Consider the following 27,213-nt stretch of genomic DNA (forward strand, 5'->3'; position numbering starts at 1 on the left):
AATATTTTTGTACTGGGTTCCTTTTACAAAGCTCCAAATTAGCACAAAGCATAGAGAATGCATGCAGTTGAGCACATTATGCTGGACTGTGAAGGGAAAAGCAGCATTGAGCAGTTTCTGATCCCAGCATCTCAGACCTAAAATGTTGGTTTCTAGTGGTATTGAGGATTTCCAGGAGGCAGCTCATAACCATTTGGATTTGGGGGGTCAAATTGAAATCAAGAAATATTGTGCCTAAAATATTGAAATCAGGAAATACTTTTGTCTAAATAACATGTTTATCAATTTTTATATTGCTGTGGTTATATAAACTCCCTACAATTAAGTGTATAAAACATAAAAACAGAATAAGAACAGGATAAAACATCCATCATAGTAAATAATCCCTTACCTAGCAACTCTGTTCCCCAAAAGCTGTCCAAAATAACTCAGACTTAAGCTGGCTTTTGGAAAACTATCAAGAATGATGCCGGGGGGGCAGACTGTTCCATCTGGTTCCTTTCACTTTCTGAAACTATCAAGGGTGTACAGGACAGGTCATTCCACTTCAAGAGAGGGCTCTTGTTCCTTTTTTGCCCGCCACTAGTGATAAAATCTCATGTCTAAAAAGTTTTTGCCCAATGGCAGATAAATTTGCCCAGGCAGGTTCTGTAAATGTTTATCAACAACTCAGTTACATGAATATTGCAGATATATCATGTAGAACACATTCAGAGATATCCTTGTTGTAACTGCACAACTCACTAGTGGGCAGAAAAAGGACAAGAGCCAAAAAGAGGCAATGCTAACAGCTAAGCCACGTAGGACTTTTTAGGTTAAACCAGCACTTTGAATTGCAACTGGAAATCTGCAGGAAGCCAAAGGAGGATCTGTAGCTCAGGTGTGAAGTGACTAGGGGGTCTCCCACCCATTAATAGCTGGCTGCTGGCTTTTGCATCATCTGCGGTTTCTGAGTGGTCTTCAAGGCAGCTCCTTGCTGGAGGGTAGTTGTATTGTGTGCAAATTGTTTACCAGCTCAGTGGACATAGACCCTACAGTACTTCCATTTTATGAAAAAAGTCCATTTTACTTTTGCGGGGGGGGGGGCATTCTATACACATAAGGAATGCATGTTAATCCTGGGCTATTTCTGTGTCAGTTGGTAAGTCTTATGTATCCTGGAAGATAAAAAATAATCTTATAGTACCCTTCAAAACTTTTCATCAGGCAGAGAAAGGTGAATTTTTAAAAATATCTTAACTGAAGAACTTCTTTTCTGTCCTGCTAAAGCTATACTGAAAAACCTAGTTTCTGCAGACACCCTTGAGGTGCACGTCTTTGCAAGTTCACCCCTTGGGGCAAAACCTAGTCAAGGGTGTTTATCCGGCCGCTTACGAGAGGCGAGACCTCGTCCAAGCAACTGCTTCTTCCGATAAACGCGGAGACGCCGCGTTCCAGTTTCTGCAGCGCTCCCAGGACAAACGTTCCCTACTCGTCCCAAACTGCCCCGCCTTGGATTAGCAATTAAGTACTGTATCTCCTCCCAAGCGCGAAACCTGCAAGGCACCTCCGCAGTTGCAACGGGAAGATGACGGCGGGGTCACTAGGCCAGGAGGGAGCAGCAGCGGCGTGCGTGCGCGCTGTACCGCCAACCCGCTGATCCTGTCGCAGCACGCAAGCTAGCGCTTAAGAAGGCAGGAACAGCTGGTGTTGCGTGCCAGTCGTACACGCGAAGCCCTGAACGAGTCAAGATCCGGCACGGAAGCCGCGGCGCGCTTTGGCTCCGGCTCCGCCCTCCTTGTGCGTGTCAAGGCAGGCGAGCAACGGGAGGGTTGCGTTCCCCGGGGAGCCCCGGCGCAGCTTTGCACGGTGTGATTCAGCTCAGGGAGGGAAGTGGCTGACGCTGCAAGGGACCGTTGTCACGATCTGCTTCCCTGGGAGACGTGGCCTCGAAGCAGGGCGCACAGGGCGCCCTGGAAGGAAGAGAGCGCAATTGTACTGCAGGGCACGACTCGATAGGGGGAGGCGGCAGGGAGAGAGGTCACCCGTCTGATTACAGGTCACGATCGAAGAGGACGGAGTTGACGTTGAAAAGCCCGAATTGTGACGAGGGGTTGGAGTCACTGTGGCTGCGTATTATATAGAAAATATTATATATTATTATATATAACAGATGCACACGCGGCGCTTCCCTGGTGCACCGCTACATTCGGAGGCGAGAGGGTAGAAAGAAGATGGGAGAGGGAGGAAAGCAGAACGAATCTGACCTCCTTAAATTCCTGCCGGTGTTATGCTGGCAGAAGTTTCGTCTTCTGACTGGAAAAACAACTGTTTGCACAACACAGGAGACATCAAATTAACTAGGCTGATCTGAGTTCGCGCAATGCAGCCTAATGTAGCTCATTACTTGTAACTAGTATGTGGTGCAAATCCAATCTAGAGTGCTTCCAGGCTGGGTTCTAAAATGACTGGGTTCACTCGCAATTTAATCATAATTTATTGAATGAACCATGATTAGATTCACACACCATGCTTGGCCGGACCAAAAAAAACCTACATTAAGAATTAAGTGCAGCAGAAGAACTGAGTTAATGTTCCTCTCCCAAAATTCTTTTTTTCTGTTCCCCATCTTTAGCTACCCAAGAAAAACCACGCAGTTGCCACCTGCCCTCTTCTTCTGGCATGGCAGGCTGAAATTCAACATTGTTTTTCTACTGTGTATTATTGCAGTGATCTCTACATCTGTTGAATTTCTACCTAACTGCATTTTTTTTTTTTTTGCAATTCTACTTAAACGCAACACTCCATTCAACAAGAAGACCCTACTGATGCTAGATATGGGGACTAGTTTTTATTATCTTGGAAAGGGGAAAACGAAGATGTATCCTTCCTACTTTATTCTAACTCTGAGCCTTTGTTTAAATCAAAACTAAGCCCTTTAACATGTATGAATAGCAACAGCCAGCTGCCCAGATCTATCTGATACTTACAAGCTTCAGGTTAAAAGATTGAGCATGCTTTAATCTTTTTGCTAGGCCATAAATTGTATTAATGCCAGGAAAGGCCCATGTTTTTGCTAAATGCATTTCATTAAACTGATTTACATTGATTTTATGAACAACTTTGATTATGTTGTTACTATGCAGTTTGGCCCTTTGTGTTTTGCATTTGGTCAAGTCCAGATAAAAGGGGTGCATTTAGTGGCTGAAAACAGATCTACAGAAGATTCAGCATTGTCATTAGGAACAGAAGTTGAATCATGGTATGAGGATCAGAGGTGGAAAAGGAAAACAATGTTAGTTGAATGTTCAAAGTATTAAAGGTTGTGGTTCTAATTGGATGGAATAGAATTTATCTAGTAATTTATATATATTTGTTTTTGCTTGCATTTTAAGGATAATTGATTTTTCAGTAAAGCTGTGATTTTTATAAATCTCTGTTGTCCAAGTCCCCTTTTAATCAAACTGTATAGCAACATATCAAGCTGTGAACTCCAGAAAGAGAGAAAATCTTCTTAACATAGTCAGACTCTAGTGTTTTCTTCTTGGAACTATTCCTTCTAATATCAGTTGGACTGGAATTGCATAGAAACCCTGAACTAGAGGATGATAAAACAAGTTTCCTGAGAAGGGCATATCCTATGAGCAGTGAGTTATGTGTAGCTCTCTGGAACAAGGTCCCCCCACCCCAAGATCCAGATGGCCCCCACTCGGCTGCTGTTTAGAAGAGCCGTGTACTGTACACCTGGCTCTTTACCCAGGCTTTTGGCTTCATTGCCCTTGCAATCTTTTATTTTTATTTGTTTTATTGTAATTTGTTTGTTATGAGCCACCCAGAGTTGGGTGATGGTGGTTGGTATTATTATTATTATTATTATTATTACTATTACTATTACTATTACTATTACTATTACTATTACTATTACTATTATTTTCCACATTATGCCACATTCTGTGGATGAAGTTGATGATTAGTCCACAGTTGCGCTGCAGCTTATTAGATGTATGAGGAGAGGAAATAAAGCCTCAGTTATTTTTCTCAGCCTCTGAAGAAAATATAGACACATGATTGTGTGTGCGCGCGTTTAAATAATGCTGACAAAGCTGGCATGTAAAGCAGTAATGCCGCCCCACTTATGAGACTCCAGGTGTCCAAAGATGCTTCGGAACCAGTGCAGTTAAACAGAGAGGAGAATGCAGGGAACATTTCCTTCCTCATTACTGAGAAACTTGTTCTCATTCCCATTTATTTCAAGACTGAGGGAAACTTTCTCATCAGGAGATGTGACTTTTAGCAGAGCACTCCTTTTGGCTGCTGCATTTCCCTCTCTGGCCAAGGTAACAACGTGCTTTTAAAGCCATGGGCGTTCCTCCAAGTCACACGTTTCTTAATGCAGGGGGAGAATCTGATTCCTGGAGGAGGTTCTCCCTTCAGCCATCCTGTGCACTGTCCTTGTCCATTGTATTCTTGCCCATGTTATTTATTTTTCAGCTTTACTTTGCACATTCAGTTCAGATGACAGCACACATCCCCCCTCCCCCTCCCCCCCCCACTTGGAGACAGGCTGCTGGGAGCTTTGCGTGCGGAACTAAAAGCTGGCCCTGTGACTTCGTTAATCCTGAACTTGGCAAGAGTATTGTGGGCCAAACCCCTTTGATCTCCCAAAGGGATTTGCAGCAGCAGGGAAGGGGAGGAGGCTGAGAGGAAGCAGCAGCAGCAGCAGCATTAGAGTCTGCCTTGCTGGAGGTGCCAAAAATCCCTCTGATAGCCAGAGGCAAGGTTTTCATTTAAGCTCCTACTTTCTCACTGCATCCTGTATCCATGTAGGGTTTTTTCATTTTTTTTAAACCATTGAAGCTGACAACCCAGTAACTGGAGTATGCATGGAAGCTCACAATGCTGTCAGGATTATATTTCAGCTGATTAACTTTACTGCTTTGAGTAGAAACGATCCAAAATATTGATCTCAGCATCTTGATTATTGGTTATTTTGAAAACTGACCCACACTAGAGAACACTGTATGTGCAGGGTCTGGGCAATTGTCTGTACGAAGGCCCTAACTCTGATTCCTGATGCGGGACTGTGCCACGCTTACTGTATAGCTTGTGTTAATTCAGTTGCAATCTGGAAATAGCAGTGATGGTTTCTGCAGTGGTTTAGAACTCTGTTTCTTAAATTCAGTGGCTTCCTGCTCAAGTTATTTATCAACATAATAAGCCAAAGCCAAACAAATCATACTACGCTGGTTCAGTCTGCTAAGTAAACCCAACCAGTGTAAAAAGAGTCTAAAATGAGAAATGACGTGTTACTACTGTATTTTATTCAGCATTTCCAGGATGGGAGAGAATTGGCAGTATGCTTTAAATATAAATTTCAAATCAATAAAAAATTCTCATCCCAGTACTGTTAGCTCAGATATTTGCATGGTGTAACAAAGCAGATATTCCCAACACAATGAAATACATTACAAAATTGATGTCTCTAGTCAAAGTCCACCATATATGGACACTGTTCTTTGACTTCCCTGGTGCTCTTTTAACCTTTCACCTGTGTTGTATTATGCTGCATTTTATCCTAGTACCCTGTCTTACCACTCACACACTTGTACATACCAGCAGGTTTATTGGGTTCCCAAAAGCCTGCTCTCCAGGAGACTTACAATATCAGCTTACAAAATCTGGCCTGCTTTGGTTCAACAGAGAAGACTCCTTCACTCAGCTTCAGAATGTTCCTGTCAGCGTGCTTGCCCAACACAGAACAGAACAAACCGAGTCCCCCACCAGCACATGTATGGCATAGAGCCTGGTTATTTGAGGAAGCCCCTGTCTCCTGTAGTTCTGCCCATCCCATAAGGTCTGGCAGAGTAAGTGCACTCCAGGTCCCTTCAATCAATATCATCAATGTCAGGACCAAGGGGGCATGCCTTCTCTGTCATTGTGCCTACCACCTGGAATAGCATCTACCCGAAGATCTGTATGCCTCCTACCCTGATATTAAAACGTCCTTGAGAACCTGTTTATTTATTTATTTATTTAGTAGACTTGTCCCCGCCCATCTCCCCACAATGTGGGACTCTGGGTGGTTTACATCAAATTAAAACCATAAATACATAATTAAAAGTTATAAAAAGGACCACACTTACACAGATAGAAAAAAGATAAAAAGGACTTTCCCCAAGCCCTGCAGTAGGGTGCATGCTGGGCCCCTGTAGAATTTTAAATTTGGGATCTTTGTCTTCTTCTAGACATACATGATCTCTGGTTTAATTGTGTTAGCGTTTTCCTACTTTTAATGTTGCAAGCCACCCAGAATCTTGTGGAGTTTGGCAGCCTCAGAATTATAGAAATAAATAAATAATGAATATTCCTGTACTTTTTATTTTCTGCACTTCTGTATAAAATATAATTGAAGTTACAGTATTCTTTATGAGCAGTGGCTTTTTCTCCACTTTACACATGGTATATGGCGTTTTCTGAAGTATCCTTTCATTTTAATGTGGTTTGTATAGTGTTTCTCATAAGTCAGATTTGTCTACTTTCCCACCTTTAGTACCATCCCAGTAAACCGGAGGTGACAATCTCACCTAGTTTTCAACTAGAATCACATTTCTGTGGCTGTCGGGGGGTACTAATGCAAGGTTTGTATATGATTTGACGAATGCAGAGTCCATTTTAAAGTATTCTATGTGCATTTATGTAGAAGTATGCTCCATTGAAATCAGGGGGCTTATTGCAGATTTATTACAATAAGATTGAAATGTATAATCATTATTTAAGAGGAAGTCCTAATGAGGTCAATGAAATTTTCCCCCTAGGTGGGCATGTGTAGGATTGCAACGTTAGTTCTCTTTTTAAATAAAGTAATAAAATGCCAAAATCTGATAATAGTAACGGTGGATTTTTCTGTACTCTTTCAGCACATATCAGGCTATCAACCTGGGGTGCCTTACCTCTATCTTGTCATAAGGGCATACAATTAGGGATGATCCAGAATTGAAATATGACTTTATGGAAAGCTTTCAGAGAGAAAGAAGTGTTTGATCTTTGACGCATGCATTTTTATTCCTGCAACACTTTAATTTTAGCCCAAAGATATGGCCACCTACTCCTGTTTTATCCCCCCTTATATGGTTATTACTTTAAATTACAGAGCAACCAAAGGGAGATCCAAAACTCCCCATAAGCTTTCTCTATGTGTGCACACCTGTTGCTTTTATACGAGATTGGGAGAGTTGTGTCTGCCATTTTAAGCAAGATCAAATACACAGAAACAGCATATGGTCCATCATTCCTGCATTTCTGCCAGTGGAAAAGTAGAGTGTTTGTGTTACTGCCCTGCCATGTAAAAGTGTAAAATGGCTGGAGAAGAACAATGATACAACATTGTTCAACATCCTCTTTTTCTGCAGTGAAGTTGATTAAAACATATAGTCCCTTCTAAAAGATATACATGCACTGTAACATTTCAGTTTATGAATGTAGATTGCCCAACGTTTCTGAACGTTGATAGCAGTCTGCACATTCTCCCACCATAAGGTCCTAGATAACATGGTTAGACTATCTGATATTTTCAGACTTTCCTCCTTCCCTGTTTTGCAGATCCTTTTAATAAATCATCACTTTAAGGCACTGCTTAGCACTTGTACAGTTTTACAAGGTGAAAGATCATGTGGTATTACGCAGGAGAGCTATTTACTCAAAAGGTTAAAATCGACTACCTGAAGCTTTAAAAAATGCTAACTCAGAAAGCAGGATTTCTCTCTCTCTCAAGATGGGTAATATTCCTGGAATTCCCTTTAGAACAAGGGTGGAGGACTTATGACTCCAGATGTTGGTGGACTACCAGTCATATAGCTGTCCATGTTGGCTGAAGCTGATAGGTTTTGGAATCCAACCCCAGGAAAGCAATTTCTGGTTCAGGTTATTCAATCTTGTATTGGCTGTAAGCACATATTGGCAGGATCCAACCAGCCATCCCCAACCCAGCACCTTCCAGATGTGTTAGACTACAAATTCCATTAGTACCAGCCAGCATGAGGGATGAATGAAACCACCTGAATCACAACAACCCTGAAAGGTGGATTGAGCTGAAACAGCATTGAGGCCAAAGTCACCTAGAGGTTAAGGGTGGATATGGACCTTCCCACTCCAACTCCAGTATACCAGGAATGCTTTGAAGCAATGGCTCTTGCTGCAGGGACACAGCCTCTCTCTTATCCCTGTGTGGGATGTATTAAAAAACCCAGGAGACACCTTACTGGGACATATAGGGAGTCCTTCCGGGCTGAAATTATTTACCCCAGGCCGGTTCTACCTGCTTTCTTGAGAATGTCTCATTGAAATAAATGAAATTCAACAGGCAAGCATTGGGTTTCCCTACAAATTTGTTAGCGTTTAAAATGGCATAAAATTGCCTAGGGGTAGGGGGCCCTGAATGGCGAGTAGCGTTTAGGCAAGCAAGGCCGGGCTGTAGTTGCAAGCAGACGGTGCTTCCCGAATTAACTTGAGGGCAACACTCGCAGCAACTTTACGGCTGCGGCAAGACGGTGGTAATTGCAACCAGGCCTTGACCCCTTAAACGCTGTTAGCCAGATGGCGTGCAAAGAAATCAGGTCACAAATTGAACAGCATTGTCGTAATTATTTTGTTGTTCTTGCCACCGCCATTCCCACCACCCCGGCAGAGTAATTCGGAGCCTTGAATACATTAGAGAAGGGAGGGTGAGTAAGAGAAAAGCCAGGCTCTTTGATCGGCATTAGGAAACAAAGGCGCTCCTTCCTCTCTACGTTTGATGTTGCCCTTTGAACATGTTTCTCCCGCGTGAGCCTCGCACGAGAACCAGCTTTGGGAGGAGGGGACCGAGGGCAGAGAGCACGGGGGGACGCGCGAGAGGCGTGCTGGGGACAGGCGCCCTCCGCGTAGCCTTGGCTCTTCTCACGCTATCGCTGTGTAGATTTCAGGCGAAGGGCGTCGCGCAGATTGGCAGCGCGATCGGTTTAAATAACCACAGCGGTGTGGTTGTGAAATGGGGTTGTCACGCAGCAGCCAGCCGGCAGCGCTGCCGGGTGGGAGGAGGAGCGCAGCGGAGAGGAGCCCGGCCTGCCCGCTTGCTTGCGGTCTGCCTCTTCCCGCCGCCTGGATCGGAGGGATCTTGTCATGACGCACGCGAACGGCGCTCCGGTCACTCGGATTTCTTTTCAAAAACGCAGCCCCGAGGGGGTGGGGAACCACCCTCGCCCGGGGAGCCTAAGAACGGTGACTCAAGCGGTTGTAGATCGGTATAGAGCAGAGTGTAAAACGTGAGAGGTTGCAAACTGCGGGGGCCCGGCGACAGAAGCCCGCGGAGAAATGAAATGCGCGTGTGCGCGCGCGCGCGCACCCCCAGGTTGCAAGAGGCAGGCGCGAGCGTCGCCACCGTTTCTCTGTACGCTAAATATTTTCCCTCCATATTTTCTCCTCCCCCCCACCCCCGTCTTCTTTTATAATTCAGGCAGCTCACAGTGCGTATTAAGTTAGAAAGCAGTTCCAGAAATAACCGTGGTCTCGTCGCTCGCGGTGCTATGCTCAACGCTGGAGTCGCATTCAGTAGAAATGCCGTCTCTTGCTGGCCCAGCGGCCCACCCCCTTTTTCTCCTTGAGGAGCCTTAGATCCTGGATCTGCAACACGTGGGGAGTCACTTCTTGGCTACCTGAAAGTCTAGGAGAAGCTCCAAAATGTAACTAACTACTTCACAATAGCAGGACAGAATGAGACTGAACTTAACAAGGTGTGCATTGCGATTCATCGGTGCCTTATCACAATTAAGCTACACAGCTCTAGAAAGTAGGATTTTGCACTGAGAATACAAATCTCAAAGGCTCTTCCCATACAAGAACTGTGGTCCTTCTAAGTGACATAGAAATAAGGGGCCTTTTCCATCTCTGTCATGGGTACGCCTTAGGGATATGAGGGCTGATTGAGTGCCAAAGAGCATTCCAGGTTATTCCCCTTTTTAGCCGAACTACAGATAAAACGGCAAAAGCAGTTTCACTTTTCCACTCCCAAGCTTGGCAAACAGCGGCCTTGTGGGGTAGGGTGGTCAAAACAGGCAAGATGGTGGTCAAGGTGATCCAAGGCCACCCCTTCGTACCCACAAGGGATGTCAGCAAATGTGCAAGATGACCCCTTCTGCTTTCACATCCTCTGCAGACACTGCTACTTCCAAGCACAAGTCAGGGTTTCTGATTGCTCTGCAAACCATGTGAACAGTTTCCCCTTCCCCTTCAAATCAGGCAGAGTTTCAAAAGTACACGTGAGAGCATTTATCTTTCTCAACTCCTACTTTGAACTCTAATCATCCTAAACATGTAGATACTGTACGTGGAGATTGTTAAAATGTCTTAATATATGTGTGGACTATTCTAATATTCTGTGTGTGTGCCTTCAAGTCAGTTTTGACTCTTGGTGACTGCTTGGACTAGTCCGTGCAGTTTTCTTAGCAAGGTTTTTCAGAAGTGGTTTGCCATTGCCTCCTTCCTAGGGCTGAGAGTGAGTGAGACCGGCCCAAGGTCATCCAGCTGGCCCTGTGCCTAAGATGGGACTAGAACTCATGGTCTCCCGGTTTTTAGCTTGATGCCTTAACCACTACACCACGCTGCCTTTCATTCTAATTCTACCCCTACTTATTCTTCCTCATTTTAGAGTATAGGCTTATGGTAATGTTAGTGGCACGCTTTCCTCTTTCTCAGCTGGATGTTGGAAGCTGCTGATCCTTTGACAAATACAGCTTTGGTCTTTCTTCTGTCATCTTCAGCCCAAGTAAAAATCCTCTGTGATGATCAGTTAAGGTCCAGTGCCAGTCTTCCTCTTCAGCACTTCTCCCTGGATTGTGCCCTTGAATACTTCATGGACTTTGGGTCACTCAGAAACTAATGAGCCATCAGCAGTGCAATTGCTACCTAATCATGAAATCAAAGCCCGTCCTCTTTTTGCAAGTGTTTATTTATTTATTAAATTTATATAGCTGCCCATCTCACGGATGTGACTCTGGGTGGCATACAATTAAAACAAAAACAAAAATGAAACCAAAAAACCGTTAAATAGTTAAAACATAAATATAACTAAAATCATGGGGGAGTGCCTTCAAGATTTTACATACAATATAGCAATTTCACAGGCTCCCTATTTCCATGGGATTCCCCAAGCCTGCTGACAAAACCACATTTTAAGAGCTCTCCAGGAAAGGGTCTGAGCCAATCTCACCTGGGGGGCATGATGTTCCACGGGATGGGTGCCATGGCAGAGAAGGCTCGCCTCCTGGGTCCTGTCAGATGGAATTCCTTAGTGTTGCACGTGCAACACCTATAAAAAAGAGGTAGAGCTTTCATCTCCTGTTCATAGGTGCTAGCTTGACTTTTTTGACCCCTGTGGATGCCCCTGGCCAGCTTTTTTATAACTCCAAGGAAACAGCACTTAGTTTGCCTTACACTTTGAGGAGGGTTGCATTTTAACTAGAACAAACATGTCTGTATTGTTGTCAAACATTTTAATATCCTTACATTTTTAATTGATTTACATTGCTTAGAAATGAATACTTTGAAAAAGTTACTGTGCGTTTTACTGTAAAATTGCTTCTGTTATTTTAAGCCACAGCAAGAACTGTATGGCTATAAAATGCAAATATTAAAAAAAAAAAAATTAAAAGACCGAAATTACAAGTCAAGCAGTTACTCTTACAGTAGTGTTATTATGTTCTGTAAGAATATGGTGTTCTGGATTAAGGATCGTTCTTTTACTTCAGGTTAATCTGTTTGGATTTGTGACAATATGTATTGCAAACGTGATCTGGCTACTCCTTCTGAAACTAATGTTGATGAAACATCATTGTAATTAGCAGGAAAAAACCAGTTTCTAAACTTCTCTTAGCTGTTGACCATGATGGAATGAGAATTTGGATAAAGAAATTGAGTTGATGTGAATTCCAGTACTAAGATACTACAGCTTCTGCACAAGAACTTCTAGGATGGTCTTCTCCAGGCTGGAGTCTTCCAGAAGTACTGGAACTGCAAGTCCTGTGCTAGCAAGGATTCTTGGGAGTTGCAATCTCAAGATACCTACCAGGTGCCATCTTGAGGAAGGTGGTTCCAGCAACACAGCGCTAATGGATGATGAAATCAGGCTGTACTAGTACTTTCTGGCAAAACGCCAGTATTGATGTATCTGGATAACTTGGAAAGCTCCCTCTCCCAAATTTGCTTTATAGTGACATTATAAAAAACCCTCTCCAACCTGATGCTCTTCAGAAATAGTATAACAATGACTTTTCCTTCCAATTGTACACTGCATTTGGAGTGAAACTGGTATAGCAGGGACCAGCAGTTTCCAAATGTTGAGAACAATTACCTCAACAAATCCCAGCTATGTTGGTGAGAATGGCTAAATATCCATTAACTGAGACTAGAATTTAGATCCTGGAGCATTGGCATACATTTAGGCAGATCTTGTGTTATTGTTGGCTTCATTCTCAGCTGCAATAATGTATCCAAGCTAGCCAAGTCATGTCTGTGAGTCTATTGCCAAGTAAGCCGATAAGGCATGGGTTGGGAGTCTGGAGGGCCTAGATTTACAGTTGTGTAAGGGTAAAGCATAACACAACGACAGGAAGTAATTCTTAAAGATGGAAAGAAAGTCAGGAAGTGCTATATGTTTATTATTTTCTGCTCAGTCCTTACTTTTTACTTTACTTCCTGTTCACACAGCACATTTAACTGGGTCATATAAGTGTGTTGTGCCATCTCTCACACAAATAATCTAACTGTCCCAGAAGGAGTTAAATTTACCCCAAGCAGACCTACAGGTAGTCCTTGACTTACAACCATTTGTTTAACGACCATTTGAAATTATGACGGCGCTGAAAAAAGTGATTTACGACTGCTCCCTGCACTTATGGCCATTGCAGCATCCCCCAATCACATGATCAAAATTTGGATGCTTGGCAACTGGCATGTATTTATGACAGTTGCAGCATCCCAGGGTCACATGATCATCATCTGCAACCTTCCCAGGAGGCTTCTGACAAGCAAAGTCAATGGGAGAAGCTGGATTCACTTAGCCACTATGTGATTCACTTAACAACTGTGGTGATTTACTTAACAACCATGGCAAAAAAGGTCATAAAATTAGGCATGACTCACTTAACCACATTGCTTAGCGATGGAAGTTCTGGTTCGCATAAGTTGAGGACTACCTGTAGTCTTCTTTAGGGCTCAACTAACTTGCACCTCCCTACTTCATGCAAATTACTTACCAGAAAGCTAGTTGATTTCAAGATGGAGATGATGCAAAAGTGGAGCTGCTCTAGGAGTTCCTGTCTCTGTCTTCTCAGGAGCTTTCATCTTCTCCCGAGTATAGGGGAGGGTGTGAAAAAGAGGCCATGCCTCCAGTCTGTTCATAGTAGCACCAGCCCCAATTACTCCATCCCAGTTTTTTTAAGTCACTCCAAAGAGGATCAACATTAGAAAGAAAGGAGATAGGAAAAGAAGAGCAGCTTTCCAGTATGGCAGCTGGAAGAACTTTAAAAAAATTGCTTTGCACAAGAGACATAGCCATGTAATGTCACCAAGTAGAAATTAGCAATTTTGGACAATAAAGAATGTGTAACCCTTTTGAATGGCCTAAATGTAGCCAACCAAGGGTGGAGAATGTGGACTGCCCTGTCCAGATGTTCTTGAGCAGTAACTCTAAACAATGCCTGCCAACCTCAGCTACAAACAATGCCTACCACAGGTCTCCTCCTATAACATATGCAAGTACATGTAGCAGAGCTCACAACAATAGTTTCCAAAGATTAATGTACCTTGATAACAGACATCGGGAACTATATGGGGAAAAGTGCTGAGGAACACTTTTCTGTTGTGGCTCCTGTCTCCTGGAATATCATCCCTCCAGACATCAGATTGGCTTTGTCCCTTTTGGCCTTTCACAAGGTCCTTTAGACTCGGCTTTGTGCTCAAGCCTAGGGCCCCAGGTTGTGATGGAGTCCATCTCCTGGCTAGGTTGAATGCTGATTGTTGTTTTTACAATTTTCCTCTGCTATGTGGTTTATGTTGGCTGGGTTTTTTCTTTTTTTTGGCATACGTTTTTATCATTTTTAATATTGTTAGCCATCCAGAGTCATATATTTGGATGGGCTGCCATGTAAATCTATACAATAAATAAAATAAGTAAATAAAAGTTATATTTTTAGAAGCTTACCTTACTGTAAGCCTTAATACCTAAAAGTGGATAAACCAGGTTGAACATCTGGTTATTCTTTCATGTCTCAGGAATAGGGTGATTGTAGAGCCCCCAGTTTGGTTTGATTTGGCTTGATACTTTACTCTTCTGGTCTCTTGTATTTTTCTTTAATAAGTTGGCTTTTGGTTGCAAGCTGCCTAGAATCATCTGGGAGTCAGGCAGCCTATAAATTAAACAAACAAATAAGTGCAAGAAATATGTGTTTACAAGCATACTTACGTTACAAAACACTCATCCGTTATTGTTACTTTTTGTTGAGTACCCATATTGTGAGAAATCCAGCTTTGGCTAAACATAATGTCCGAAACTGACCTACTAGTTGCTTCCTGCTTTATGTAACAGCAAACTTCTTCTAGCAACTGTCCAAGAATCATAGCCAAACCAGATATTTTTGGTTATGTTCATATGGATCACATTAGCATATGCCCACCCCATTTTATAGAAACTCTGTTTTTAAAAGTAACATAAGAATCAACTTCAGGACCCACTGTTAGGCCATCTAAGAATCTGAAACGCATGCTACAACATTTCATTTTCTCACTTCTATTGTTTTCTCCTAAAGGAAGCTTTATTCTGGCTCAGCACTTAAACACCCGCAAGGTCTCCCACTGCATTTACGGAATCACGACTCAGAGGACAGGCGGTCTTGGAGCGTGCATTGAGGAATTAAGTTAATGTATCAAATCATGGACTGCGTTCTAAAAAACTGCACTTGGAACTGCTTCCCATCAATTACTACAGGGTGTCTTTTTCTCATTATAATGAGACTGTGTGCACAAAGCAGGTAGATATATCCCAGCTAATGTTTTTTCCTCTTCTCTAGTAGAAAATAAATTTGCTGGTGTGTTATTGTCATATTACTCTCAGGACAGAAGAGAGACAGAGAAAAAGAGGAGAGCTTTTTATCAAACCAATCTTACAGGTAGAAGACTGTGGTACCTTCTGAGCCTCACAAAGAAGGTTATTATTTTTTTTTTTTAGTGTGTTGGAAACAGAACAATATATTATGCAAACTTTCCTGCGATTTATACAATTTACAAAGATGATGTAGGACTGTTATTATGCTGTTTGTTCTATGTATCTTAGTCTCATATAGAGACTGGGTTTTTTTCCCCTTTAACAAAGCTAGTTCAGCACATTCATTTTCAACCAGTTGTTTGGGGTCTGGAATCAGACTGTATTCTGATCTCACCCTGTGAGATCATACTTGTATAATTTTAAATAATGAACAGAAAGAGGAGAGTAGTACTCTAGTGCCAGCAGTGGCAATACAGTACCATAAATTGTGTTTAGGCATAAGATAGATTTTGAAAAAGATAAAGATTAATCTAGCTGATTCATGTAACAAAGGATGGTGATAGAAAGGAAAAAGAGAGAAAAAATGTAAAAATCTTATGCTGTATAAAGTGTCCTTATCTCATCAGAGTGTGAGCACCCTGGGAGAGTAGCTTGCACCACCGAAGAACCTTCTACTGCTTCTGTTCTTTCTTATCACCACTATGACTTGGTCACTCCCAACAGTTTGCATTATGTAATTTATTCATTGGATTAGATGGCAGCGAGTTAGAGCTTTTCTTCCAGATTTTTGCAGCCCAGATACGATAACCTTACTAAAAGGTTATCCTCTCTTTAGGTACTCCTTTACTCCAAATTGTGAGAAGCCATTCCTGCTACAGTTGGGAACCCTTCAGCTCATTTTGCTGAGTGAGACCCTGGGTTTCTGTTCAATAGTACCATGGCCTGCTTGGGTTGGGTGACAAGCAATGGTGGATAGAGAAACCAAAATTGCTGCTCATTTATTCATTTAATTTGAAATTGTTATAGGTGCCCAACTCCAATGGACTCATTCAATTTTTTTTTCCTTTTTGGGTGATACAAACTATTAAAGCTTATGGGGTGAGTGAGTTATGGCTGTGGGAAGAGCATTTACCTGCCTTCTTCATCTGCATGGCAACAAGGGGTTAGTCAATTGAGATAGGAAAGACCTTGTATGCTTTGCATTTGCAAAATGCAGTCCTTAAAATTTTATGGTAAGCCTAAGAAAGGCTGCTGTCTGAAATCCTGGAGAAGTGCTGTCCATCAGTGTAGGGTGGAAAGGCACAACCACAGTGCACAGGCCACATGCAATCCTAAACTCAGTTTTTCCTGCTTCAGACTACATTGCCAACATTCACAGAAACTATGTAATGGTATGTGGGAATAACCTTGGGAGCCCGGCAAAGAGATGCTGCCTAGGAATGGTCAGATAAGAGGGAGCATGGCCCATAGCTGCATAGTGGGAAGGGCAAGAGGCTCAGAAGGGACCCTCCCTAAGTTATCGGGCTGTAAAGGTGACAATGGGAGAACTGTACTTTTAGGCTTGCAAGATTCTGTTAATATAGCCTTACATTAAGTAGAATTAGCTCATCTGGGTTGTTTTTCCTGTCTGGTCTACACGGGAAGGCTGACACTTAGAGTTGGAAGAGGCCCCTTAAACTACCAATTCCAGACTCTTGCTGTGCTCAGAACCCAATTAAAGCATGCATTTAGCTTCTGCTTGAACATACACAGTGAAGGAGAGATTACCACCTCTGCTTGTAATTGGTTCCACTGTTCAACCCCTCATAATTTAAAATATTGAAACAATCTATAACCCACCCCGTCATCCACCCACTCCGAAAGTGGGGGGAAAGTGCTTAGGTTTTGCTCCTCTGCCCATTTCTGTCCTGGTGGCCAATCATCAAAACAAACACACCAAAAAAAAAAGGGCTTTCCCCAGGGAGGGAAAGGTGGTCTTCCTCTGGCACAGATTATATTGAGTTAGAAGTACCTATAGTCTGAAGCAGTATGAAGTAGTTTTAATCATTTAAAAAATGGGGAAGGAGGTGTGAAAGAGAATGCTGAGCTGGGGAAAGCCCTTGGAACACCCCCCGCACCCCCCAGTGGCTGGGAGGAGGAGGGCATATGATTCCCTTAACAAGCATAAAATATGGTTTGGGCAGTCATTTGGATGGACTCAAAAGGGGACAAGGTAGAAATTTTAAGAAAAGCCAAAAGGAAGATATTATGAGTGGGATGAGGTGCATACATTATGAGACTCCTCAGAACAGGTGGAGGAGGAAAGCAGTGTATTGTTGAGGATGTTAGCCAAAAAGATTAATATCAAAATATTTCAAAAAAAGGGGCTATGATACACAAAAGGTGGGTGAGAAAGAAAGATGGGAAGGAAACATGTCTTTCTCTAGGCCATTCCACACTCGTGATTTATAGTATCTTACAGCATCACCCAGCCATCGTAATGGCAATATAAAGCCTGTCTTTGTAACTGATATATAACCACAGAAATAACTGGATGATGCTATAAGATGCTTTAAATCACAAGTGTGGAAATGGCTGTAGAGTTCTTATTGCTATATTTCCAAAACATTGGATGACTCTCAGGCTTATACACAAATTTCTATAGGAATTTTAATTAGAGCTGACCACAAATGACTTTCAAAATTTTCCAGATTTCTCCGGGGCCAGGAGAAATTCTCCAACAATTTCTTATGGGTAGGTCTCCCACTTAGCAATAATAGTAGTGGGAGGAGTTCTTTCATATTTAATTTACTTGAGATGTCATGGAAGCCTAGAAACCAGGGTGGCCAGGTGCAGATTGCTAGAAAAATGATTGTGCAGGACATTATTCACATCATCCTTCATCTACTAAAGAAGTATGAGAATGCTATATTCCACCAATGAAAATTCCACTGAAATTTTATTCTCCAATGAAATAACATTCTGAAACAATTTCTCTTTCATGAAATTCAGTAACACCTGGTATGAAAACAATTGCACAATTTCTGTGCTCAGCAGTACCAGTAATGCATTCATTGCATTTGTATTCGCTGATCACTTTAGGCTCACACACACACACAAACACAATGTTACTTAATGAGACATACTGAATGTGCAGTTTCTTGTGCAAATGGCCATCTTAGATTTTATATGTGAGGAAGCATCATGAAACTTAAACAAAACAAAATGTGTGAACTGATAGATTCTATTTATCTATAAAAATGTATCTATAAACAAATATATATACCTAAAGCAATTTTTAAAAGAGCTGCCAGATTGTACTCTGTGGACACAGTTAACGGTGGAGAAGTAATTCCACTTAACTGCCCTTATCCCCACAGTGTAGCCCTGAATTTGGGCTTGTACCAGTGCCCAATCTCATCTTCCACCATCATTGTTCCAGGCATCTCCTGTGATGCTTCATTTGCTAGAGCTCCTCAGAGAACCAAAGAACCATTCCCACCAGAATCAATTTCACAGGGAGAGACAGGACTCAGCCCATCTGGTCACTTCCAGACAGAACTGCCCTGCAGAATTCTGGGAAACTCTCCAAGTGTCCTTGGAGATCTATTAAGCACTTGGGACATACCAAGCTAATAGATCCTATCTCCTTGTGGATATTGATGGCAAGTTAACTCTGTGATCAGAAAAAGTGAGCTGTCCATGTTAAAGGAGTTCTTATATCCCTCAGCACATCCTCCAAATATAGATCTAAATATGGCCAGGTATAACTTATTCCAAGTCATCATGTGCCTGGCAGGCAAGGGGATGGGTGGGCTTTGTGAGTTAGGCACCTCATGACTTGGAACAAGCCCATGATTGTTATGGTGACTTCTAGTCAGCATGCTTGAGAACTTGGAGTGTTGTTATCCAGCACCTCTGGAGAAAGCAGATTGGGGAAAATGGTAACATAACTCATAGCACTGGAACCAAAGAGCCATGAAAAACAAAAGGATTCTGTAGGTCAGTGACATTTCCATGTAAAATTCAAATGCATACAAGATAAGCCCCATGCCTGTTTACGAGGGAACAACACTAGCATCACTTGCCTAAAGAGACCTCAGTCTCAACTGAGTTCATAACAAAAGGAATAAAAGAGATTGGTAACACTGATTTGAATCCATATTCAACTTTTTAATTTCCACAAGAAGTTTTGTGAGAATGTATCAGTAGTGGACACTGGGAAGTGCTGTGTATGAGGCAGTTAAGGATTCAAGACTGAAAGAAGATCTCTGGAGCAGTATGTACCCCTGACCAGCTACCTAATCTGATGGGGGTCTTCTGAATGATGCAATGTGAAGTGGCTGTGATATCAAGTGGATGGAGAAGATATACCATAACAGGAAAAATATACAGGTACTGTGTGTTTCTCTTCCCCACTTGTGAGATCTAGAAGCAACTTTACCTTAGTATGATTGCATGGTATCAGGAAAGATGGAGTTCTGAGAGATGATTCATACATACACACTTACCAGCAAATAAATGGTACTGTGTGTGTGAAATAGCCATTAAAGATGGAATACCGCCAACTAATTTTTCATCATGATTTTTTTGAATGGCTTTTTACCAGAGGAGGACATATTAGAAGATGGGAATAGTGACCTTATGATTTTATAAGGTTTTATGGAGCACTCCTCATGGCATCCTAAGTCCAGATAATTTTTTGCCATTGTTTGCCATTGGTTTTTGACCACTAAAGTGGCCCAATAACAGGTTATGCAAAGAAACACAAAATAATAAAATGACTTTTGGGATTATCCTCTTTCTTAAAAACAAAAAATGAAAAACAAATTATATAGTAAGTGTATGTAGATTATATGTTAATTGGTAATTTTATTGCTTTGAATGAAAATGATTGCTCTATCTAATCATGGATGTTGAAGCAAACTTTAGATGTGGGCCCCTTAAGGTGTGAGGCCGAAGGAAATTCCTTGCTGGCAGTCCATATGTTGACTATTGCCACCATCACCTCTGTGTTGAATGTTGTAGGTCATACCCTAGGGGCTCAGATATGAATAGCAGAATTCAATATTTGTTCCTTTAAGATAAATTTAGACTGCCAGTCTGCTTTGAGTTTCAAAGTAGCACACAATTAAGATAGCTATTTTAATTGAGGAGCTATTTTAATGAACATTATTCATGTTCTGTAGTTTTAAGTACAGTAGAATGAATCAGCCCTCCTCAACCTGGTGTCCTTAGAAATATCTTGGACTACAAGTCCCATCACCCCAGTACAGCATTGGCTGTTCTCTCTGGGTGAGATATGAATTGTAATATGATATATTTAGAGTCTATCTGGTTGCAGAAAGCTAGGCAAAATCAATCACTCCTGAATTTCATTCTTTGTCTACTATTCTGACCCTGGTGACAGAAAGTAATTGTTCTGATAGATCTAAGTGATTGCAGCGTTACAATGTAGTCAGGCAAATCTAAACAGGTGATAACCTGGTGCAGAAGGGCAGAACAGGGTGTGTTCTTTATTATGTGCTTTTACCGTAATTGTGACCTTCTGTGTCACAGCTAGAAATAAATATTACCCAATAAAAATGAACTTGTTTCAATTTGGCTTCCAGTGGTCTACTGATATTGCAGTATGCAGCAGCCGATTCTTGTGCATATTATTCTAATTAACTGGGAATGTTAACAGTCAAATGCAAATAATTTCTACAAAGAGAGAGAGAGAGATCCAGAGACTTTCCAGATATACTGTAAACTAGTGTTTCTCGACCTTGGCCATTTTAAGACGTGTGGACTTCAACTCCCAGAACCTGAAAGTGAAAGTGGTATTGTTCTTGTGTCCAGTTTAATGGCTTCTCTTTGGCATCCAGTTAGCTATGGGAACATACATGTATGTTTGATTAGATAGACCTTCTAGCCCATATTTTCCTGGGTTCTTATACTCTTAACAAAAATCTATTCACTGACACTTAGCTTAGTTAAAACTAAAAGGGGATTAGGTTGAATTCTTGAAGGACATGTTTGTTAATGGCTCTATTCCTGATAGTGACATGGAAGAAATGAGGATCCTGTTGTTTTCCAGGTGTTGCTGAACTAAACCTGTTTATTTGTGTTTTCAACATCTGCAAAATAAGTGCAGAGAAAAAGAACACTCAAGTGTCACTGCCACTTTACACAATCTGACATTATTAAATTAACCTTTAGAGAATCAGATTGCTTAATATCAGGGCTGGGTAAATGATTTGGACATTGTGGGGAACATGAGTACAGTTTATCTTTTCTATTAATTGAAGGAGTTGGACATTTTTTAGGCTTCTGTACAAGCCTGGAAAAAATGATAAGAGTGTTTTAAGTATCACATTAACTTTGGATTAAGTACCGCGGGAGACTTTTTATAAAAGTGCTCATGTCATGTCCCCAAAATTCCAAGAAGGCTGGGCTCCCAACGATATAAGATGATAGCAAGTGTAGGAAAGCAACTGCTACTACTCGGCACCCAGCAACTCTTTCATCATTCATATCGGGAAACATTAATATTAAACTCATAATGAATCAACCCACAATATAAAGCACACCTGCTCAGAATATATATGGTGAGAGAGGGAGGGAGGGAGAGAGAGAGAGAGAGAGAGATTGTGTTAGTGGCCTGAAGGGCCAGAATGATAACAGTTATAATTATAAATTACATTTTTATTATGAGAATGTTTTTTGTGCTTGAACAGTCTACGTAGCTGACATGATTGAACAGGCAAAATTTGTTGGCTTCCATAATGACTGTACTAGACCATTTCTTACCTTGATATCATTTATTTTGCTTCAGCTTTACTTCAGAGGTTAAGATAAAGTATCTTAAGAGCAAAGCTGAGTAGATAAATCCAAATTAACTGCCTTGTTTCATCCATTATTGGCTAGAAAAGATTGCAAAATTCAGCACACATTTGGAAAGGAACAGGAAGATCTGTCCATTTTTGGAAAAACAATATAAAAAGAGTATGAGAGGGATAAGTTGTATTTAAATAAAGGGAAGTTAGTTAGAAAAACACATATTATGGATAATGGCATTGAAAAAAAAGCATATATTAGAATTATGCTGTTTTAAAAAGTATATTTTGCATAATTGTATAAAAGTTACATAGGGGATGGATGGATGGATGGATGGATGGATGGATGGATGGATGGATGGATGGATGGATGGATGGATGGATAGGGCACATTGCAGAAAAAAATATTATAGTAGCTGTGGATGTCCAGATTTTTTTTTTTTAAATATTAGTTGGAATAAGGATATACATCCCTAACATGGACTGGATTTTCGATTATCTACACGTTCCAAATGTCAGGTGGAAGCTGTGGAGAGGGGCATTGTCTGAACCCTCTTAATTGAAAACATATTCTGGTGATGCAGTCTCTGAAGGTCACAAAAGAGATGCTGGTGACATCATGAAGCCTTCAACCCATTTTTTTACTCCTGCTATAGATGTCTACTCAGCAACGAAGGTTGCATTTATCTGGATATGGCTCTGTTCCTACGTCATTTGTACCGGATCCACAATGCAGCCTGGATAGCACACAGTTCTACACATTATATCACATTTCAAACTTCCTAGTTACCTAAGATTTCTATCTCCTAAGGGTCCCATCCTCTTCTGCTTGTTTAAAACATTCCACAAAATTGTTATATAATCACTGCCTTTTGTCAACAATGCTTAATTCTAGCCAGGACAAAGAAAACAATGACTTCCTTGGCTTCTCCCATGGTCAATAAGTCACAGCTACAAATACGTTGCGGAGCCAATTTCATGCTCAGTATAATTCCATTCTTTTAGCTTACTTCAGCAGAACACTAAAGGGGCAGATCCAATCCATTGTCCCTTTCATGTTTATGACACATTATATGGTGTGTGAACTCACTGACTTAATGTGTCATTGCTACTCATAGCAATTAAAGTGATAGAAATGTGTGGCATGCAAGGACAGCCTAGAGTTGAGTTTCCTACCTCTGCCTACCAGCATAATTGTCCAGATGGTTAACATCTGATAACTGTTGCCAATAAAAATAGTTTATAACTGAAGCTAATAAGAACAGCACCGTACAAGCGCTTTAGAAAAACATCACAAATAAAATTTCTGGTTTGGGTGGGCAGCCAAGAGCTACATGTGGCTACTAAACCCCTATTTGTTTATATTTTGGCCCTGGAGCCCTCTCTAATCACCAAATGGTTTGGTGGCATTGTGAAGTAGGAAACATCAAAGACCTGTAGCAGAAGCCTTAATATAGGCCAGAGGTGGCGAACCTATGACACACGTGTCAAAGATGACACACCACGACCGTTTGGAGTGACATGCCAGCATTCACTAACACCTGACAACTATTCTCTCTGTTTGAGTTACCAAAGAAACTGAGTTTTACTTGTATTTCGTTTTTGTAATTATTTGATGTTTCTTTATATAATACATAGCACCACACATGACTGGACTGTATTTTTTTTTAATAAATGAAAACATAAAGAATTTTTTCTCTTTTGTTCGGGGGGGGGACACGCCAGCAGAGTCAAGTTAGGCATTTTCTGAATTTTTGACACACTGAGCCCAAAAGCTTCGCCATCACTGATATAGGCTCTGTGTGCAGACTTTGCACTGCTCCCAGACTGTCTTTGCAGCAATGTGCTGTCAGTCCCCCAGGCAGCCAAACCACTGGGTCTTCAGCAGTGCAGGATCAATCACTGGAGTTGGAGGTGAGCAGTTCCCATTGGTGGGAATTCTAGCATCCAGACTCCATAATGGGCTTAACAATAATAATAATTTATTAAATTTATATGCCGCCAACACCCAACAACTCTTAATGGCTTAAAGGATACTATCACCAAGTTTTTAAAAGTTAGCTTTGCATTCCCCTCCAAAATGGCTGGTCTTTTTTTTTTTTTTTGTCCCTTTCCTTAGACACTGCAAAAAATAAAGTTAGAATGAGGACGGCAACAGTGAGAATAACTGCAGGGTGCTATGATAGTTTGGGAGGGAGGTTAAAAGAGGCTGACTGGAGGTGCTCCTAGTTTGTTTTTTAAAGGCACCAAACATTTTCACAAAACTCAAAAGAGATGAATATCCTGCCCCTGTACGCTCACAAGTCAAGATGACATCCACTGCAGCCTCAGCTCAAAATATTAAATGGAGATCACCACCACCACCCCCACACAAAAAGCTAATACATATTTGTCCTACTTCTTTCCCATTATTTGGGATGCACTGGGGTATGCAGGCATGTGTGTGTATGGGGGGGGGGGAGGGATCTTGTGAGATTGTGAGTGCAATTCACTGTCCTCACAGGAACCTAATCATGGCACAGACTTGTTCTGGCAATCTCTTTTTTGTGCCATATGATTTCACCTTCATCTTGTCCTCAACTGATACCAGACGCCAATCCCATAAATTGTCTTTAGCTGTTCTTGTTTTAAAGTAGTTGTTCTTCATTTAAAGTTTAAATCTTATCCCAGAACTTTTACTTGGATATAATCTGACACGCTTCACCAATCATTCCGTAGCTGATGAGGTCAGGTGACTCATAGGGTTTGGGATCAGCCCAGCTCCTATTGGCTCTTTTAGGCTAATATGGCACATTCTTGCTCCTCCAGACCCTGGACAGCACCTTCCCATTGGCATTTGGGCAACGGGGGAGTCCCATTGTTTCAAACAGAGCCTTCCTCTGTATCTGCCAGGTTTATGAGCCAATACCTGGATTAACCCAACCAGCTGCCAACCAGCAGTAAGGGGAAAGGGCTACACAGTAAAATGGGAGAGAGAGTGTCAGTTCTCTCTGTCTGCTAATTCATGGCACAACCTTCCCCAAACCTGACAGCCATCTTTGAGCTGCCCTGAATATTTGAGGGGGTGCTTTCTCCCCAGAGTCTCTACCCGCCCCACATGCTTTGGTAGGGAGGGTACTCTCCAGGTCTCTTCATTGAAACAATGCCATTTTGTGGGACCCAAGAGGTGTGCCTTCTTGGTGGTGGCCCCTATTTTATGGAACAACCTTCCTGCTGAGATATGGTTAGCTCTGATGCTGCTGGCCTTCAGAAAGACTGTCAAGACATAGCTGTTTCCCCAGGCTTTTGGGTCATGATGTGCTGGAGTCCTGACTGGATGATGGTGTTATTGCTATTTGGATCACCATTTTATTTCATTATTGTTTGTAGATATATGTATTGCACTTTTGTATTCTTTTGATTACATTTTGTTGCTTTGTGGAGGGGGGGGTAAGTCACCCAGAATCACCTTGGTTGACTTGGGTGCCCATATAAATGCTTTAAATAAATAAATATGTGTCTCCTGCAACAGCACTGAACCCACATTAAAAAGCAATCAAACTGTTAGCTGATATCAGATAATAGGCTGCCTTTGAACACACCTGCACAAAACGTTTGTCCAAAAACAGAATGATTTGTGACAGATGGTTAAACTCACTGCCTAATCATCTGTCAAAACTCACCTCCTCCCCAGTTCCAGCCCACGTTAAGGAAGATGATAGGTGGATGTTTTTCTGATGGCTGTTAATGTTTTGGAGAGAATATAGAAACAAAGTTGGGGCAATCCACCAGTCTCCATTCTTAACATGTTCTATACACTATAAATAAGGGCAGCAAATTTTGCTGGTGTAATCAGTGGGGCAGCAATTGTTATGTCTTTATAGTTTTCTACCAGCTGAAGGACTGGTGGGTAGCTGTTTAATTTGACTAGGAAGAAAAATCTTAAGCCATCTTGATTGCTGTTTTGCAAAAAGACAAATACAAGTATTTTAAATAATTCAAATCAATAATAAATCAGTAGCTGACCAGTGATCAAAGCATGGATAATTGATTTTCTTCTGTTCAGGGCCTAAAATAGTTAAATCGAGGTCACTTTAAGATCTCTTTTGGCTGGTTGCCCTGGATTTGGGGTCATTAAAGGGCCAAAGGCATGCCTTAATTCTTTCATATGCTTAAGGCACTCACTTGTCCCTTAAAGGTCCTCCACGGGAAAATCAGCCCAAATATTTATATGGGGGGGGAGTGAGTACTTTTAAGGGCTGACATGCAAGCCTTAAAACTTTGCAATACATAAGGCAACAATTTTGCTCCCTATCACCTCCAAGTCCAACCCCTCAAAAATAGAACTGAAAAGTTGGGTGTTCTCATTCCCAGCACCTTGAGAACTGCCACATGAGTGCAGGGAGGCAACTGGGCTGCCAGATGTCCACCAGTGGCCTGGCCATCTCATTAATCCAATTCAAAAAAGAAAAAAATTAAAAGAGTCACCCTCCCTCCAAGTCACAGAACTCAGTAAGAACAGATATGTGAAAGATTATTACAAGCAGGTGCATGCGAGGATACAGAGTTTTAAATATAGAAGAAAACTTCATTTCCCTTCCACCCCCTTAGAAGTATTACAAGAAGAGTTGGCTGAATTGACTGCCTGGAAATTGATTCGAAGGTGACGAATGGGGAAGCCACAATCCTTGTGGGCTGACACGATATGGGTGGGTGCAGTTTTCATGCTGAGAAGAGCAGGTCTATATTAGGAAAGCAGTTACTTGCTGAGTGTAAGGCAGGCTGAAGTCTGCTGGTGTTTTTCTCTTTCTGCCCCCAAACACTTGGCTGCTTTTCTCTTTCCAGTTCTCAGGCTCACAGACAATTTTAGAGATTGGCACATGGTGGTATAAATTTTATCAGCCTACTGAATGACAGACTTGTAAAAATCAATGGGCAGAAGGGGAAAATGTGGGGACAACATTTGAGTCTACAGTACTTATTGTTTCTAAGCCCACAAAACTCTTCTCAAAAAGACTTAGAAAGGCACAGGCTCCTTCACAAAAGGGGAAGAACTTGATTGTATTGGATGGCCCATCTCACTCAGGGTCCTCACAGTCAATGAAATCACTTTCCTACTCCTGTGGCTTTAGAATAGACTTTCCCAGTCAGGCCTACTCCAGACTATAGCTCCTTTCATCCTGGGGTTGCTGGTTAAGATGATTCTTTCCACTCTTGAGTCCTTCTGCTCCTTTTTCATATAGCTCCTTCAGGGCCATATGAGATGAAAATTAAAATGGCAAAAAAGATATTTTCATGAGTACCTCTAGGAGTTAATCTGTCTTTGAGGAGGAGAGGGTCAGGGTTATATCCCAATAAGCCATTTGAAAACATGGCTGACTAACG

At 41.7% G+C, this 27,213-nt stretch overlaps 1 long non-coding RNA gene across 2 annotated transcripts in view; it reads left to right on the forward strand.

Moving 5' to 3' along the window:
- LOC112540427 (uncharacterized) overlaps positions 1 to 27,213 on the forward strand; it is a 137,575-nt gene that overhangs the window by 4,744 nt on the left and 105,618 nt on the right. For both annotated transcript variants that reach the window (XR_015794317.1, XR_015794318.1), the window contains exon 2: positions 14,817 to 15,038. This is a non-coding gene — a long non-coding RNA (uncharacterized LOC112540427). The remainder of the gene's footprint in view (positions 1 to 14,816; positions 15,039 to 27,213) is intronic.

This window comes from Python bivittatus, unplaced genomic scaffold, assembly GCF_059951505.1.
Source record: "Python bivittatus isolate LINGU-HERP-01145 unplaced genomic scaffold, Pbiv_v1 ctg000980_np1212, whole genome shotgun sequence".
Lineage (NCBI taxonomy): Eukaryota > Metazoa > Chordata > Lepidosauria > Squamata > Pythonidae > Python > Python bivittatus.